Source organism: Nicotiana tomentosiformis, chromosome 3 (assembly GCF_000390325.3).
Source record: "Nicotiana tomentosiformis chromosome 3, ASM39032v3, whole genome shotgun sequence".
In the NCBI taxonomy this organism is placed as follows: domain Eukaryota; kingdom Viridiplantae; phylum Streptophyta; class Magnoliopsida; order Solanales; family Solanaceae; genus Nicotiana; species Nicotiana tomentosiformis.
In genome coordinates, this window is record NC_090814.1 from 94,243,067 (window position 1) to 94,263,422 (window position 20,356).

General features: G+C 39.0%; 1 long non-coding RNA gene across 2 annotated transcripts; it reads left to right on the forward strand.

The window, feature by feature from the left end:
- Positions 1 to 10,168: 10,168 nt before the first annotated feature.
- On the forward strand, positions 10,169 to 14,880 carry LOC138907108 (uncharacterized). 2 transcript variants are annotated; one of them, XR_011414847.1, is made up of 3 exons: positions 10,169 to 11,431; positions 11,622 to 11,744; positions 13,689 to 14,880. It is a non-coding gene; the product is annotated as an uncharacterized lncRNA (long non-coding RNA). The 2 variants fall into 2 exon arrangements; XR_011414848.1 differs by having other exon boundaries at positions 11,622 to 11,737.
- Positions 14,881 to 20,356: the final 5,476 nt, after the last annotated feature.

Consider the following 20,356-nt stretch of genomic DNA (forward strand, 5'->3'; position numbering starts at 1 on the left):
TCGGCAAGTCATACGAAGTATGAGATAGAGATCGAATATGAAAACTCTTTGAATCGAGGTTAGAACGGGGTGTTCGCCACGGGGCCTGACAAGACAATACCCCCCCCCCCCCGAACCCGGAACGAGTTCCAAATCCTCGGAAAGCACTACAAACGGGTGCACACGACTAACAGAGAGCCATGATATCCGCACCCAACCGAATATCACGGCGCGGATCTCGCCCGATGTCGGTAGCGTATCAGTGATTGATGTACAAGGAAGATTTTTACCTTTTTTAGAATTGTACTAGGGGTAAAACTCTCCTACTATATAAAGGAGAAGCTTCTTATTCAATAGACACATTGTAACATGCATATCAAGGCAATATAAACTTATTTCTCTATTTTCTAGCTATTGAAAGGTTCTTATTTTAATCATAGTTCTTCATACGCATTTGGCTTCGAATCGAGGGTCCGGTCGAGAGCAAAACTATTGTTAAGCTTGAATCCGAGCTCAGACTCAACGTCGCAACTAGTTTGGTTATTTGTTTTATCTTTAATTCGTTTATCTAGCATTCTTGATTACTTGTATTGAATCAATCCGCATATCATTAAAAATGCGTACAAATTTAATTGTTATTCGTTTTAAGGGTAAACAATTTGGCGCCCACCGTGGGGATAAGGATAATAGTGGTGGTTTGATACAAAGCTCCATAACATACTCTATTTTATACTTGTTCTTTAATGTCTCAATTTTAGGTCAACTTAAAAATGTCAAATTCTTAGTATGCTCACCTAAATGTTGAGGCCAAGTCTAGCCATCATGGCGAAAACAACAATCTGGTGCCCAACAATGAGGTGCTCCTGCTAATCCCCAACGGAGTCCCAGTTGTAGACGCAGTCGATGCTAACTCGCAGATGGCCATCGACGCCAACCTGCCCACCGACCCCGAGAACAGCATTCGCGGAGGAGCCCAGCCAACGGCTCGAGAAGCACCCGAAGGCGAAAGCGACAGGGTCAGTCTACGATTGATCTTCGAAATGTTGCAGGCTCAACAGGCGGCGATAGCGCAGCTGCAAAATCAAAGCCGCGCCCCCAGAAGAGTTGAGTGTGAACCGTCCCGGGAAAACTCCCGAAGAAATGAGCAGATCACCGAAAGGCCGGATGAAATTGAGTCCGGTGTCAGTCTCGAAGTAATGAAAATGCTTGAAGCATTAACGAAACGGGTGGAATCACGTGAAAAGAAAATTGAGACAAATGACAAAAAGGTAGAGACATATAATTCCCGGGTCGATCAAATCCCTAGAGCGCCTCCAATATTGAAAGGCACAAACTACAAAAAATTTGTCCAAAAGTCTTTTCCTCTAAGCGCGGCACCGAAGCCAATCCCAAAGAGGTTTTGTATGCCCGATATTCCATAATATAATGGAACCACGGATCCGAATGAGCATGTGACCTCCTACACATGCGCCATCAAAGGTAACGATTTGGAAGACGATGAAATTGAGTCATTCTTATTAAAGAAGTTCGGGGAAACTCTGTCAAAAGGAGCAATGATATGGTATCACAACTTGCCCCTAAATTCCATTGACTCGTTCGCTATGCTCGCAGATGCTTTTGTAAAGGCTCATGTCGGGGCCATCAAGGTCGAGACCAAAAAATCAGACCTTTTTAAAGTTAAGCAAAGAGACAACGAGATGCTCAGGGAGTTCGTGTCAAGGTTTCAAATGGAACGGATGGACTTGCCTCCGGTTGCGGACGATTGGACCGTTCAAGCATTCACTCAAGGTCTTAACTCCCGAAGCTCCTTGGCTTCATAGCAGCTGAAATAAAAATTTGGTAGAATACCCGGCGGTAACTTAGGCTGACGTTCACAACAGGTACCAGTCAAAAATTAGAGTCGAGGATGACCAACTCGGAGCCCCTTCTGGGTCTGTTTATCCCATCAGAACCGACGACAGGCCTAAGAGAGTCGTCGATTATGAATCAAGGTCGGTCCGAGATCGGTATCAATCATACAATACAGATCGGAGGGTAAACGGGCCAGGGCATAACCCTATGAGGAACGAGAAGAGAAGAGACCGTGGGGCCAATAGCTGAGGTCTGGTGAGCAAGAATGGTTTTGAGAGGCCGTTCGGGGTAAGGGAAGCACCGAGACTATCAAAGTATAACTTCAACGTTGTTGCAGCCAACGTCATATCGGCCATTGGGCGCATCAAAGAAATCAAGTGGCCTTGACCATTGCAGTTCGATCCTAACCAGAGAGATCCTAACATGATGTGTAAGTATCATGGCACCCATGGCCATAAGACCGAAGACTGCCGACAATTGAGAGAAGAAGTTGCCCGATTGTTCAATAACGGGCACCTCCGAGAGTTTTTGAGTGATCGAGCCAAAAACCACTTTAGGAACAGGGACTCCTCAAACAGACCGACCAAGAAGAACCTAAGCATGTCATCAACATGATCATTGGAGGGGTCGATGTCCCCCAAGGATCAATGATAAAGCGCATTAAAGTATCCATCACGAGGGAAAAACGCACCCGATATTACATCTCGGAGGGAACCATTTTGTTCAGCAACGAGGATGCCGAGAGCATCATACAACCTCATAATGATGCACTGGTGATATCCATACTTATCAACAAATCTCGAGTTAAACGTGTGTTGATTGATCCAGGCAGCTCAGCCAACATCATCAGATCGAGGGTCGTAGAGTAGTCGGTGGTCCGGGTGTTGAACGAATTTAACATGGCATGCAAAACTACTAAAGGAGAAATAACCCTGCTAGTGAATACTGATGGGACGATTTAAGATACAAAATTCTATGTGATCGAAGGGGACATGAGGTATAACGCCTTATTCGGAAGGCCATGGGTTCACAACATGAAGGCAGTACCCTCAACATTACACCAGGTACTAAAGTTCCCTATGCGGGGAGGAATCAAGACGGTCTACGGAGAGCAGCCGGCCGCAAAAGAAATGTTCACAGTCGATGAGGTGATCCTAGTGCCCGTGGTCTTGACATCAAAGAACATAGAGCTGACCAGGACGAAAGAAATTAAATAGCAATCACCGATAAAAGCCCCGATCGAACCAAAAGAGAGAGGAGTAGGCGAGGAGGATGATTACAGAGTTCCTAGGTCGTTCATTGCCCCCGATGATTCCAATGCCACCAATTCGACGGTCGAGGAGCTGGAGCAAGTCATATTGATCGAACAATTACCCGATCAGAAGGTATACCTGGGCACGGGGTTAACTCCCGTGCTAAAAAAAACCTCATTAAATTTCTTATAGCTAACGTAGATTGTTTTGCTTGGTCCCATCTTGACATGACAAGGATCCCGCTGGAGGTAACCACTCATAAACTGAGTTTGGACTCGAAGTTCATCCGGTTAAGCAGAAAAGGAGACCTCAGTCCGAGATCAAGCACACATTCATCAAGGATGAGGTATTTAAACTCCTTAAAATAGGATCCATTCGGGAAGTTAAGTACCCGGACTGGTTAGCCAACGTAGTGGTAGTACCTAAGAAGAGAAATAAGCTAAGAATGTGTGTGGGTTATAAAGATCTGAACAAGGCATACCCTAAGGATTTTTTTCCTTTGCCTAACATTAATCGAATGATCGACGCGACGGCCAGGCACGAGATACTCAGTTTTCTCAATGCCTATTCCGGGTATAACAAAATTTGGATGGACCCGAGCGATCAAGAAAAAACTTCCTTTATCACTAAATTCATAACCTATTGATATAACGTATGTGCCACATATCAAAGCCAAGTAAATCGGATGTTCGGAGAAAATATAGGAAAATCAATGGAAGTTTATATTGACGATATATTAGTCAAGTCCTTGCGAGCAGAGGACCATTTGAAATATTTGCAGGAAACCTTCGACATATTGAAGAGATATAATATGAGCTGAACCCGAAAAAGTACGCATTCGGGGTCGGATCCGAAAAATTCCTGGGGTTCATGGTATCCAATCGAGGGATCGAGATCAATCCCGACAAAATCAAAGCCCTAGAAGCCATCACCGTGGTGGACAATGTCAATGTCGTTCAGAGGCTGACTAGGCATATAGCCGCCCTGAGCCGATTCATATCGAGGTCATCGGACAAAAACCATCGATTTTTCTCACTGTTGAAGAAGAAGAAGAACTTTTGCTAGACCCCGGAATGCCAACAAGCTTTGGAAGAACTCAAACGGTACCTCTCGAGTCCCCCTACTCCACACTCCGAAGGCGGATGAACAATTCTACCTTTACTCGGTAGTTTTCGAGGTGGCGATAAGTGGAGTCTTAGTCCGGAAAGAGGAAGGTACACAATTTCCTATTTACTACGTTAGTAAAAATCTAGGCGAGGCCGAAACAAGGTATGCTCACCTGGAAAAATTGGCGCTCGCTTTGCTAAGCGCCTCCATAATGTTAAAACCATACTTTCAATGTCACCCCATATGTGTCGTAACCTCTTACCCACTGAGGAATATCATGCACAAACCCAAGCTCTCGGACCGATTGGACAAATGGGTCGTCGAAATCAGCGGATACGATATGGAGTATCAACCCCGAACCGCCATAAAATCTCAAATTTTGGCCTACTTCGTGGCCGACTTTACGACGGCCTTAGTGCCCGAAGTCGAAAGAGAATTATTGTTAGCCTCGGGGACTACCTCGGGAATTTGGACCTTTTTTACGGATGGTGCCTTGAACGCAAAGGGATCTGGGATCGCATCGTGCTGAAACCTCCTATGAGGAATGTAGTTAGGAAGTCTATTAGAACTGTGAAATTGATTAACAATGAGGTCGAGTATGAGGCCATGATTGCAGGTCTTGAATTGGCTAAAAGCCTTGGGGTTGAGGTGGTCGAAGCTAAGTGCGATTCTCTCCCTGTGGTAAATCAAGTCAATAGGAGGTTCGAAGTAAAAGAGGAACGAATGCAAAGGTATTGAGACAAGTTGCAGGTAACGCTGCATCAATTCAAGGAATGGACCCTACAACATGTGTCCCGAGATCAAAATAGCGAGACTGATGCTCTGGCTAACTTGGGGTCATCAGTTGATGACGATGAATTCAGTTCGGGAATAGCCGTACAACTCATGAAGTTGGTGATAGAAGAAGGCAACGCCGAAGTAAACTCAACGAGTTTAACCTGTGATTGGAGGAACAAATACATAGACTACTTGAAAATTAGGAAATTGCCCTCGGATCCCAAAGAATCGAGAGCCCTGCATACCAAGACTGCCAGATTTAGCTTGGTCGAAGGGACATTGTTCAGGAGAATGTTCGACGGTCCGTTAGCCAGGTACTTGGGGCCGGGAGATATCGAGTACACCTTGAGAAAAGGTCACTAAGTCACTTGCGGGAACCATTCGGGGGCGAAATCTTTGATTTGAAAATTAATCAGGGCCGGCTATTACTGGACCGAAATGGAGAAGGATGAGAAGGACTTCATACGGAAATGCGACGACTGCCAGAGACACACACCGATGATCCATCAACCGGGAGAGTTACTCCACTCGATCTTGTCCCCGTGGCCATTTATGAAATGAGGGATGGACATCGTCGGTCCCCTACTGTGGGCACCCGGTAAGGCTCAATTCATACTATTCGTGACTAATTATCTTTCCAAATAGGTCGAAACTCAAGCGTTCGAGAAAGTCCGGGAAAAAAAGTTATTGACTTCATCTGGGACCACATAATATGTTGATTCAGGATACCGACCGAGATCATGTGTGATAATGGGAGACAGTTCATCGGCAGCAAGGTAAATAAATTCTTCGAAGATTATAAGATTAAGAAGATATTATCAACACCTTACCACCCTAGTGGGAATGGACAGGCGAAATCGACAAACAAGATCATACTTCTAAACCTGAAAAAGAGGTTGACCGATGCCAAAGGGAAATGGAAGGAAATCTTGCCTGAAGTCTTGTGGACATACCGTATGACCTCGAAGTCTAGTACCGAGGCCACCCCATTTTGATTGGTCTACGGGGCCGAAACCTTAATACCAATCGAAGTGGGAGAATCAAGACTCAAGTTCCAATATGCAACAGAAGGGTCAAACGGCGAGGCCATGATCATGAGCCTAGAGCTATTGGATGAAAGGCGGTTGGCCGCCCTAGTCCAATTGGCCGCCCAGAAACAGCATATAGAGAAATATTACAACCAAAGATACAACCTCCGACACTTTAAGATAGGGGACTTGGTGTTGAGAAATGTAACATTGCACACCTGGAACCCAAACAGGGGGAAACTAGGACCAAATTGGGAAGGACCATATCGAGTAGTCGGAATTACCGACAAAGGCTCGTACAAACTCGAAGCATAAAATGGTGTGCAAATACCGAACAACTAGAACGTGGTACACTTAAAGCGGTACTACTGCTAAGGTACGAACTTAGTTACTCTTTAATTATGTTACGAATCGGACTAACATTTGCAGGTAAACGACCAAGGATGATATGGATGTTAGGTCTGAAAGCACGCGTTGTATTCTTTTTCCCCTTGAACCGTTTTTGTCCTGAAATGGGTTTTTCGGCAAGGTTTTTAATGAGGCAATAGTAAAACATGCTAACTTAGATTCGAAGGTCGGTCTCAAATTGGATTCAATGGGCGTTCATTTCGCATCAACAGTATCCGAGCCCTCTCAAGCTCGACCTCGAATACTGGGGGCCTAACCCTTGGATTAAGGTTTTTAACAAGGAAAAAAAGAAACCTTGTATGCTAGAAGCTAAGGCTCGGTGGTTAGGATTCAATGTAACTTTTTTAGCAAGGAAAAAAGAAAACCTTGTATGCTAAAAGCTAAACATCGGTGGTTAGGATTCATTGTAAGAGCCAAACAGTCGTGTGAATCGTGCCCACATAGTCCACTTTAGCCATGATACAAGCTTTTACGCATTTTCGATCATGTATTTTCATAGAAATGAAAGAAAGTTACGCGTTGTTATTACACATTTTCTTGCCTCTTAAATTATGGATCCTAAGATTCCACGGGCTACCCTTATTCGGGGACTATCGAGCCCAAGGGCTACCCCTATTCGGGGATTGTCGTCCGAAAAATAATCTCGGATAACTCGGGCTACTAAATTTCGGAGGCGGCAAACCTATTTGGTTGTGCCTAAATACAAAAGGCTACGGCCACCTTAAACACGGCTCAGAGACGTTCGAAGCTCGTAATCAGAAAGTAAGGCCTTTATAAAAACTCAAAACCTGCTAAAGGGTTACCCTCGGCAAAAGCATCGCCTAAAATCACTTAAGCATCTCGAAAAAACTTCCGGTCATACCGGGTTTTCAAAGCCTCGAGCAAACAAATTTGTATCAAAATCAGGCTCCGTTCGGACCTTTGAAAAATGAATGCCCTATAACTACATTCGATCCTATGCTAAGGCATTAGAAACATTAAAAGAATAGAAATTATGGAAAGATGCTGAAAAAGTAAAGACACGAAATTGCCAGAAAGAAAAAATATATATATATATATATATATATATATATATATATATATATATATATATATATATATATATATATATATAGAGAGAGAGAGAGAGAGAGTTATGTGATGATACTTACAAAGGCCCCATAAAAATGGCCTCAAAATAAACTCTCTCTCTCTCTCTCTCTCTCTCTCTCTATATATATATATATATATATATATATACACACATATACATACATACACACACACATACACACACACAAAAAAAAAAAAAACACATGAGACAAAAACCAAAAAAGTAATAAGGCATCTACGCATGATCTTCACCAGGGCCCGACTCATCGTCAGAACCGTCGGAGCCCTCAGGACCCTCGGAGTCTTCGGCACCTTCGGGATCGTAAAGCTTCTTTGCCTCGGCCTCGAGATTTTTTTCTTCCTCTGTCTCACCCGACTGGTCAAAACCGCGGGCGTGGATCTCTTCGAGGGTTTCTCTTCGGGACAACCGGTTCATATATTCGGCCTTTGCCTTTAGGCGGGTCTCGGCTGCCTCCACATCGGCCTTGTATTAGGCCACCATCTCTTCGACAGCGGAGGTTGTGTCCAATTTGGACTTCACAGTCTTATATTCTCTACCGAGGGCATCCCATTTTGCGACGGCTGAGCTCAGCTGTACTCAGAGCTCGTTATTCAATTGAGACCACTTGTCAGCTTTGTCTTTCGTCACTCAGAATTGGTTATCAACCGATGCCAGCTTCGCCTTAGAGGTCTCCTTCTCCGAAGCTAACAGGTCCATTTTGCTTTTTCACCCGTCGGCCATGGCCTGAACCTTGTTCATTTCAACACGGAGTTGGTCGATCAGGTCGATCTTCTGTTGGACCTGCTAGGTTTTATTGTTTGTCACCATGACTAGCTCATCATTTTTAGCTTCAAAAACCTTTACCTTTTCATCCAGGTCGGTATGTTCCCGCTTCAGGGTCGAAGCTTCCTTCTGAGCCATGTCTAGCTCAGCCTGAAGATCCTTGACGACCCCGTCCTGTTGCTCACTGAGAAGCTTGTACATATCCTTCTTCCGAACCTGCCCCTTGAGCTCGAACTAGAGATGGATTTCTAAGCGGTACCGGAGGAAGCTCTCATGGTGAAGCACTGAGGCCTACAAAATAATGAAACTAGTAAGAGATATCAAAACCTAAGTGGAATTCACAAGGGAGTATTGATGCCTTACCCGATTTAGCACCTGTTGCGCCTCGTTGAAGAGACTTGACGCGCCCACCTCGTTCATCTTTTCCTGGTCCTCATCGGTCACCAGGCATTGGAGGTAGCTGGCTATGCCTACGAGAGCAGATAGAACCGGGGCATCCTTCGAGACCGTAAGAATAACCGTTCCCTTGTAATCGAGGTCCACACTCGGAGCGGGAAACTGTTTCACCAGTTTTAGGCTCGAACTCGGCCCGCCAACTTCCGAAGGTGCGTCCTTCTTCGGGATCTCTAAGTCACCTATCCCGAAAAAGTCTTCCAAAGTGGACATGTCCACACTATCGAAGAAGGAGTGGAGTGGGTCGTCTGCTCCGTGAACTCCTTCGCTTGACTTTTCCTTTCCTGCCTCGGCCTCTTCAAGCATGGACTCACTGTAGGAGGGCATTTCGAAGATGTCTATCACACAAGTCGCATCCTTCAGAATAAAAGCGGCTTCTCAGGAGGTCTCAGCCCCTGTCTCCATCTCGGCCTCTCGAGTCGGAAGGAGATCAGCCTCATGGTTCTTTTCCTCGATTGTCGTCTGCTCCCCGACAGGGGTCAGTCTGCGAGCGACAAAGATATCGTCATCTTCAGACTCATCTCGGGATTTGGTATTCTTCTTGTGCTTACGGGCCCGGGAAGCCGCCCTCTTTTTTGGCTTCACCTCGGAACCCGGGGAGCCCGAGGACTTTCTTTGCCTTTTCTTCTCCACCCCCGCGGTAGCCCCGGGATGTCCCATAACGGAGGGATCAATGGATAAGGATGCATCCTTATCCCCTTCCAGTAGCCTAAGTTCGGCGGTCTTAGGCAAACCTGCAAAGGAAAGGGAAAAGGTCAACGTCATGTGAGTTTGAGGTATAGTAATAACTATTCAGGGGAAAGTTTTACCATGAGAACGGGCATCCCATCTGCCCTTCGAAAGTTTGCACCACACGCGCTCGAAGTATGACATCTGCATGCAGATTTCTTCGATCCACTCTTTGAGCCGAGGGACCACCTTGGGAACTAGGGCAACAGCTGCACGACCACAGACACTGATGGTGAGAAAGGAGTTAAAGAAAAATTGACACTTAAGGAAAGGCTACACTTACGAGATGCATTCCACTTCTCGGGGAATGAATGTTGAAGGAAATTAGAAAGAAGAATGATTAATGAAATTTTCTATGTGTATTGATGTACAGTAACCCATGCATTTATACAAAGCACATGACCTCTTAGATGTATATTCTTATCCTAACTACTTGTAATAAACTAAGAAAAATAATTGTAAAGTAAATTATTTACATGACCCTAAAACTCAAAAATGCCCCTACTGTACATTTCTAGAAGCTGCTACATACACTACTTGTCACCCTTATTGTCCATAGGATCAAAAGAATTATTCTCCCACTATGTCTCTCTCATGGATTCCACGTGTCCTTGGTCTAGGACATAATAAAAGACTTAAGCAAACACAATTTTGAGATCACACTCTTAGTCTTCTTCGATACAAATAATGCCATTGTTGGGTTAACCTTTCTCTAAACTTTTGTAACTCATGAGAGGAGATTTTTCTCCGGCAACACCCCCCACAAGTTGGATACCGGTGATCGAACACCCAACTTATACAAAAAGGAACGATGAAGAGGCCCAACAAGAGCCTTAGTGAACAGATCCACTAACTGAGAAGAAGAGAGAACAAAAGACAGTGAAATTAATCCATCAAGAAGCTTTTCATGAACTAAATGACAATCAGGTTCTATGTGTTTGGTTCGTTCGTGAAAGAAAGGATTTTTTGCGATATGAATCACTGCCTGATTATCACAGTGAAGCGGCACCGACAAAGATAGTGAAATGGTTAGATCTTGGAGAAGGCGAACAATCCAAGTGATCTCTGCAACAAGACGACGCATCGATCTATACTCTACCGAAGAAAGAGAAACAGCGGGTTATTTTTTAGATTTCTAGGAGATTGGGGATCCACCGAGACTTAAGAAAAAATCACTAATGGACTGTCGAGTATCGGAACAGGCGGCCCAATCGGAATCACAATAAGCCAAAATTTGATAAGAAGATTCAGGACTCATAAACAATCCAAGACCAGTATCTCTGCTCAAATATCTTAAAGTGTGAAAAGCAGCGTTCAAATGTCCAGAACATGGAGATTGCATGTATTGACTAAGGGTATAAACGGTAAATGAGAGATTAGGGCATGTATTGGCTAAAAAATTTAATTTCCCCAAGAGGCATCTGTAGATAAGTGGATCCGGAAGTGGTGTTCCACATGTACCAGAAAGTTTGAGAGTCGGGTTCAAAGGTGTAGAGACAGGCCGTGAATCAAGGCAATTGAACTCCGAAAGAAGCTCCAAAGAAAATTTTTGTTGGGTAATCACCAAACCTCCATTCTCTGTAATCAACTTCATGCCCAAGAAATAGTGTGCTTCCCCTAAATCCTTAATTCGAAATTCAAAGTCTAAAAATTATTTGATCTCACTGATTTCTTGCTTGTGATTCCTAGTAATAAGAATGTTATCAATGTACACAGCAAGTATGGTAACCAGATTCCCCGTGATTTTGAAGAAAAGGGAGTAGTCATTGAGAGAACAGAGGAATCCTCTTTGTAGTCAAAACTAAAGATAAACGAGCATACCATTGGTGAGATGCATGTTTGAGCCCGTACAAGGATTTGTGTAGTCAATAAACGTGAGAGGTAGAAGGAGGGCTCATACCAGGAGGGAATCGCATATAAACCTCCTCATCAAGGTCGCTGTGAAGAAACGCATTATTGACATCAATATGGTACAATGTCTAACCTTTCTTTACTGCAACAAAAAGAATACATATTATAGTTTTCATTTTTACTACAAGAGAAAATATCTATGTATAGTCAATCCCTTCTCTTTGAGTATCCCCTCGTATTACCAATCTAGCTTTCAACCGTTCTAAATATCCATCTGACTTTAATTTTACTTTGTAAATCCATTTGCAGGGCAGGGCCTTCCTGCCAGTGGGAAACTCAACCACATCCCAAGTTCGATTAGAAACAAGAGCCTCAAATTCATTAGCCATTGCAGCTCTCTAGACAGGATGCATTATAGCTTGTTGGTAAGAGGTAGGTTCATTGATTTGGCAAATAGAGTTAATTAGTGTTTGGTTCTCTGAGGTCATTGCTGAGAAAGAAGAATGATGTAAAGGGAGTAAAGGGGGATTAGGAGAAAAAACTGAATAAGTAGTAGAACATATATAATCAGATAAATAGGTTGGTGAATTGTGTTCCCTTTGAGATCTACGCGGCAAAGGCTCTTGTTCTGGCGATAACACTGCAGGAGAGTCACTAGTACCAGGAGATGTGTGAAATATACCTGAAACATCAGTAGATGTAGGAGAAAAAGAAGGAGAAGAAACATAGGGACTAAGAGGTTCTGGAGAAGAAACACAGGGACTAAGAGGTTTTGGAGAAGATGATGTAGTTGTCTGCTTAGGTGAAGGTAGGTATAACTCATCTGCAGGAGGAAAAGTGGCAGGAAACAATTTAGATATTGGAGTGGAGTAGGAAAAAGGAAAGATGTCCTCGACAAACTTGATGTCTCTAGAGATAACAATTTGATTAGATTGTAGAGTGAGAATCTTATACCCCTTCTTTCCAAATGGATATCCCAAAAGAATTCCTGGAACAGCCCTGGACTCAGCTTATCTCTGTTTCTAGTAAGTGTTGATACAAACCAAAGACATCCAAAAGGCTTAAGATACTCATAGTCAAGGTTAGAACCAAATAGAACCTCATAAGGTGGTTTGTGATGCAAAACTTTAGAGGAAAATCTGTTAATCAAATGGGTTGCAGTGAGTAGGCATTCTCCCCATTACCTTTTAGGTGCATGAGACTGAAACAATAGAGCTCTACATATTTCTAATATGTGTCTATGTTTGCGCTCGACCTCACCATTTTATTGTGGTGTAGCGACGCATGAAGTTTGGTGAATTATCTCTTGGAAATGAAAATATTCAGCGGTGAGGTTTCCTGATCCAAACTCAAAAGCATTGTCTGACCTTATCACCTTAACTTTAGTAAAAAACTGTCGCTCAACGAGAGAAATAAAGAATTTTAGAGTAGGGAAGGCATTTGATTTAGTACAAAGTAGGAAAGTCCAAGTGCTTCTTGAGAAGTAATCAATAATAGTTAAAAAATATCTTTCTCCTTTATAAGTTGGAGTTTTATAAGAACCCCAAGTGTCTATATGAATCAAATCAAAATAATTCTTTGAAGTAATAGAACTCTTGGAAAAACATAGCTTAGATTGCCTTGCCATGGGGCAGATCTCACAAGGAAAATCAATTTTTTCATTGAGTGTTATTGGTAAACCTTTGATATATTTCATAGCATGAAATGGTAAATGCCCTAATCTCTTATGCCAAAGAAGTATAGAATCAGAAGCAGAATAAACTAAAATATTTTGATTGATATTAGCACAAGATTTCTTAGTACAATCTTGACTCAATAGACTCATGGAAGAATCCCTTTGACAAACTGACTTCAAACAAGAAATAGAATTAGACAAACTAGACCTAGACTCATGACTGGAATTAAAAGAGGCTGGAAACAGTGGTTTATGGGAAATGAGATCCATTTGGGCAGTGTTATCCATCATCACCGAGAACTTGGTCCCTCTTCAAAAAAGGGGCATGTATGGAACAATCAGATTTAGAAAAAATTAGCCTGCAATCAAATTGTGTACAAAGCTGAGAAACTGATAAGAGATTGTGTTTAAATACAGGGACAAGGAACACATTATGCAACTCAAAATCTGGAGTGAGATAGAGGCTTCCCACATAGAAAACTTTTACCTTATATGAGTTGGGTAGACTGACTAAAACAGGACATGCTAACTCTAAAATATTATGTAACAGGGATCTTTCAAAAGTCATTTGTTGTGAAGAACCGGAATCAATAATCCAAGTAAGGTGGGTTAATTTAGAATAAAAGGAAGTATAGATATGACAACCATAATACATACCGGCCAGATTTGCACTGGCAATGACTCTGAATTGTTGGCTCCAGTTCCTCCTTGCACCGATTAGAACATCTAGATAAGCTGGTCACATTGCTCTTTGGTGAATCCCTGACTGCTGACAAGTATTGACACAGAATTGGCTGACATTCCATTGGTAAGTTCCTGCTCAGTAGCTACTGCATTAACCTGCTGATTCTCAAAATTTCCCTTCCTTGGTTTATTAAACTTAAAGTGTGAAGGGTAGCCAACAAGTTTGTAGCAGTTTTCCTTAACATGCCCTGATTTTCTGTAGTATTTGCAATACTGATCTGATTTCTTAATCTCAAGGTTACCAGACTGAATTGGTGTCTTGTATTCTGTTGTATTCCTTGGTGGATTCCATCTTTGCCCAGTGGTCAAAAAGGCAGAAGAATCAGAGGTAAGAACATTGTTAGAGTGTACCTCTCTTTGTGATTCCTCGTGTAAAATGATAAAATATGCTTGAGCAGTAGTGGGCAGAGGTTTCATCATCAAAATATTGCCTCTCACACCAGTATACACATCATTGAGTCCCATTAAAAACTTTATTAATTGTTGATCTTCATTCATTTTAATATTATGGGTCTTAGCTCCATAATTGCACTCACAACTGCAAATCATAAAAGTATTGAGTAATTTCAGTTGATCCCAAATTCTCTTAAGTTTAGTGAAATAACATGCTACATCTGAAGTCCCTTGACTAATAATGTTAAGCTCTCTTTGCATCCGAAAGAGTTTGGTTCCATCTGCTTGGCCATATCTCTGCTCGAGTTCATTCCAAAGCTCTTTAGCAATTTGAGAGTAGATCACACTTTAAGCAATGTCTCTGCTAAGAGAATTTAGCAACCACGCAATCACCATGTCATTGATTCTCTTCCACTGTGCCTGCAAGGATGAATCTGGATCTGGACTTGGACATGATCCAGTGATAAATTCCAGCTTATTTTTTGCTGAGAGAGAGATGTGTACTCCTCTGCACCAGTTACCATAGCAGGAGCCATCGAAGGTTACATTAAGGAGGTTCATTCCGGGACTATCTGATGGAGATAGGAAATAAGGATGACATGAATCTATTTGCTGAGAAGGAGTGAGTGCAAATTTAGAGGTATCTGCTGACTGAGGAGTAACAGGATCAATCACAGTCTCTACCATGATTGTAGATGAAGTTGAAATAGGAAATTTTGAAAAATTGTATAAGCTTTCAAAGATGCTCTGACACCATGAAGGATATTAGAAAGAAGAATGATGTATGGAATTTTCTGTGTGTATTGATGTATAGTAACCCATGTATTTATACAAAGCACATGACCTCTTAGTTGTATATTCCTAACTACGTGTAACAAACTAAGAAAAATAATTGTAAAGTAAATTATTTACATGACCCTAAAACTCAAAAATGCCTTTACTGTACATTTCTAGAAGCTGTTACATACACTACTTGTCACCCTTATTATCCATAGGATCAAAAGAATTATTCTTCCACTATGTCTCTCTGATGGCTTCCACGTGTCCTTGGTCTAGGACATAATAAAAGACTAGCAAATACAATTTTGAGATCAGACTCTTTGAGTCTTCTTCGATACAAATAATGCCACTTTTGGGTTAACCTTTCTCTGAACTTTTGTAACTCATGGGAGGAGATTTTTCTCCGGCAACAAATGTCCCCAAAGGAACGTAATTAAGATTCAATAGAACAATAGTGACAAGATATTTATTATTTGGTTCATATCAATTTAAATTATAATATCTTGACATTTATTACATGCACAATAGCGTGACAGTATGATAGGTAAATAGTTATTTGTATTACACCAGAAGTTCTAGCTAATAATTAGCTACTATATCAGTCAAATATAGTAATTAATTAAGAGATAAAGTGTGAGATGCATATCTTGTTTTCGTAAATTACAAATTGGACCGTGAATAATGTGCGTAAGATCACATCATAAGTTGGTTTTTTTTGTAGAAATAGTAGTGCTGTTTGGCGTGGGACACGTGTAAGGACATGTTTGGTATTAGCCAATACGGAATCGATGAGAAAGCTAGTCTTTATCTTGTTTTATTTTTCTTTTTCGTCATAAAGCTAGTCTTTATCCAACCCACAACACTACCCTGCCCTGCAGTCACAGACAGACACCTTTTTACGTTATTTTTCTTCTGTTATGTCGAGAAGGGCATCAGAATTCTTCCCAATTTAGGCAGTAGTAATTTGAAAGCAGTACGACTCCATTTATGAGCGAACAAATTTTATACGCAGATCTTCCACGTGTCAATCAGTTTTCGTCCTGCTTCTCGTCACGGAATAAAGTTTCTCAAAATTTACGAAGACGTTGCTTTTCGTTCAATGACAGTAAAAGAAATATTTACCTAATCACTTACAAAATAATTAGAATCAATTAAGATGATAAGTATAATTGATAATTTGATAAAAATAATTGCTAACTTATTATTACAGGTTAAACTATGGAGTATTAATAATTCAAAAAGAGTTGTAGACAATCATTGTACAGTATATATGTTAAATTAAATAGATAATATTACTTAACATTTAACACTACAATTCCCGGTTTAACTCGTGTGTCTACTGGACCAATTGTTTATTTTAGTGCTGGAGAAAATATCAATGGGGGCTCACGTGTTACATGCCTAGATGCCTTCTTATTTTAACCCTTAAACCTGGGCATCCATAATCAAATGTTTAACATACTTACTATTGTATTTGTTTATTTATTTATATGATAATATTATTTACATAATTAACTATGAATTTTCTTATTACAAAATATTCAAATACAGATGCAATTTCTCGTGGGTAAAATATGCCTAGTATTTAGCATTCATCACCTTAATCACGAGTATGGAAGTTGAAGTTTGCTTCAAAAATCTAAAAACAGCTCTTGTAAATCAATTTTTTGAAGCATACGCCACCGTAATTAAGATCAAGGCATCATTTATTTTGAGGAAGTAACGTCTATAAATGGACAGATGAATACGTTGTTAATTACAAGAATGATCACTGAAGATGGTGATAGCTGTAGGATAAAATCATGAAATAAACTTTCTGACACCTATCATATTCCTAAAGAAAAGAATAGCAAAAAAGAATTTGATGTGCAGTATGCGCCAAGAGAACGTAATTAGAGGAAAGAGAAAGACGTTTCAAAAGATAACCAAAGTTGGTGGTTTAGAAAGGCTGTGTTAGGTTAAGTGGGGTTTATACAAAGCTTTTAAATTAATTGGTTCATTAATTTATTCACCAAATCGGAAAAAAATTGCAGCGAATCAGAATAAGGCCATATAACTTACAAGAGTTGTATTCTCATTCCTATTATTTGTCTGTAGTTAGGTGTGCACAAAAGCACGATTGCATGCGACAATATTCTTTAGGAAGGATCGACCTAAACCCTACAATGATTAAATATTCTAGCATTAATTTGTTAATACTAATACTTGGAATACATCACCAACCTAATAATCCCTCTCGGATTCACGAGGGAATGGATTTCCTGTGATTTTTTTACAAGCCTGTATATTATTAACAAGGACAATAACCTTCGCATAACTAATATACTGTTTGTTTGGCCACATAAAAAGCATAATTGTGTATACTTATTGTTTTTAACAGCAAGCTGGGTTGTAGCTTAGCTGTAAATACTCCTTGTTTACCTGGTAATTAATACAATTTAGTTACCCAAAAAAACAAACATAACTAATGTGAAGTTTGGTTGGTAGGCATTGAGGAAGCCAATAGAAATGGCATAATTTTCTATATACAGAAGAAGAAGAAGAAAAATCTGTGAAAGGGTATTTAACTGACTACTCTTGAACCTATATACCTCCACCACCATTGATTGTATTAAATAATACACGTATTAAGCCATGCCGAATACATATTAATAACCTATACAACGTTTTCCTAGTTTATTATTTATCGCATATAAATTCATTCACAGACGCAAATAAACAACTCTACGTTATTAGTTTCATCATATGTGGACCAAACAATCCCTTATATTTTTTAAACCAACAGCAAAATTGACCTGATTTTAAAGTTTTTGTACATCTCTTAGGAAATTCAGTCTTAATCATAAGAGTATTTATCCCCATTGCTCTTTATCTATCCTTAAATATGATATCTCACCTAGTAATAATATGTCACTAATTGGAATTGGAGTAGTAAGATCGACCTGAGACGAAAATAGTAAATGACTTTTTCTATGTTTAAACAGTAAATATATTGAGTAAATTTAGTTCCACAAAACAACTAAATTAATACGTATTTGAAAAGGAAAACAATGCAAACAGAGTACATGTTAACCAAAAAAAATAAAGGTAAACAGTGTATATATTCTCTGCGTGGTATTCGTTGTGTTTCAATTAAACTAGTTTTTTGGTACGCACGTTGCGCGTGTACCCCATCTCAATAAGTATAAATTTTTCACAAAGTTCATAATATTATATTAAATTCTGTATTTAAGTTATAAAATAAAAGTTAAAAAGAAGTGTGAGTTCCTGAAAATGATTTATATTTACCTTATACTTTCACATTATTTATTTTTCAAAATTAACATATAAAAAATAACTATGTAGGTAATTTTCAAAATTAATTCTTCGAAACTGCACTAATTAATGCTTCCAAATCTAAAATCATCGTTGTTACCAATCAATAATTTTTTTTGGCTTTGTTTGTACTTTTAATCTTTATAAATGTTTAGGTAAACATACTCATAATTATAATAAAATAAATTATATGTCTACCTAACGTGAGAGGGTTCATATTTTTGGAGTTAAAGATTAGTTATTTTACCCAATTCAAATAAGAAATGTATTTATATATATCTTAAAGTTTATTTGACTTTAAATTCCTAAATATTAGGAATTTATATGTAGTTCAAATAAGGAAAGACATAATAGTTAAAATTTTATTTATTTCAAAATCTTAAATATTAGGTAAATCGTTAAATGACGATATTTGTCTAGTGTAAAATTACTTTTTAAAGGGTAAAAAAGGTGAACGACATTTCGAAGGGTTTTCATACTTTTAATATAGTACTAGCCTCTATGATCGTGCGTTGCACGAGAAATGTGTACTAACAACAACAACAAACTATCAATTGCATATGTACACAGTATAAAATCAGATCCTTAAATAAATAAAAACTATAATTTATTATACAAACCAAGTCATAAATAGTGTTTTGACATAATATAAAGAACAAATTAAAACTAAATATTCTGGAGTCACAAAGTTATGTGATTGAAGTTGTAAAATAACTTAACGAATGCACTATTATTTACTATTTTATGTGAAGTTATGATTAAGCCTTTAGGTATATGACGTCTAATGTATATCTCAAGATAAAAAATATATTGATAATGGAGAATACTAAGCTTAAAAGTCACTAGTTATCACTGTCTTTCATGACACCTTTTCTAGTTAGACGTTCTTTCATGACACCTTTTCTAGTTAGACGTTATTCTGTTTCAATTATTATAAATTTTTATGTCTAAAATTTTTAAATTCTTAGCCACACATTGAAAACACATTTCGTTGATTATACAGAAGAAATCATATTATACAAAAGTTATCGCTAGAAAATTATTCAACTCACATTCTTATCATTCCAATTAAATTAATCGTCACAGAGAATCTTGAGATGTAACTTAGTATATCTATTTTTGAAAGTAATTCATTTATCAGGAGTAGTCACCAATTGAGATTTAGCGTTTCTGGGTTACAAATTTACCTATATATATATATATATATATTAAAAGATCGTCATACATACAAAACCAAACATCATATCTTTGTTGTTGACTTGTAAATGTTTCAATTTAACTATTAATCTAGATATAGAGTGAAAAATCACTTATAATTTATTCGAAGGAATAAACTTCATTTTGTCAGGCAAACACTCATATTCAAACCTATTCATGCTTACCATGCAACTTTAAAGTCTGTATGTGCGGGTGTTGATATTTTTGCCAATCAATATTTAGTGATTTTAATATATATATTTGTTAGATAAACAACACATAAAAAATACAAAAAATATATATTTCCTCGCTATAGAGCAATCTGGTAACTTTCTAATTTTTATATTTTGTGAAAAATCGGAAGCAATTGAAATTCAAAGTTTATTCAAATGACCAATGTTATTGTCCAAAAGGAATTAGAATAGCATTGGAAGTTTACGTTATATTGCGGATTAAGAAATTCTTCTTTTTTTTTTTCCTTCCTAATGATAGGTGACTTTAAGAAATTCTACTATTAGTTGGTAACAAACTCCTATATTTTAGTCACTATAACTTGATACACGTTGTTTTATAGTTTTAAAATTTCTAGTATTAGTTAGTTTCAAACTCCTATATTTCAGGCACTAAATGTTACAATTTTATCCCATATTCTATTATTTTGTTTGAAGAAATTAATTTATTTGAAAGGTATAAAAGTCAGTCAATATTTTAGGGATATTTTTGTCTTTCAACATTTAGCGTTCCGACATTCGTGCTTTTATAATAACTAGTCTTAGGGTACGCGCTTTGCGCGTGTACCTATATCGATAAATATAAAGTTTATTTAAATATTAATATAAAATAATATATACTTTTCATGCAATTAACATATCATTTCGATAATATTTGTAGAATTTGATGATGTACTAAAGATTATAATAACTATAGATATTAGAAATTT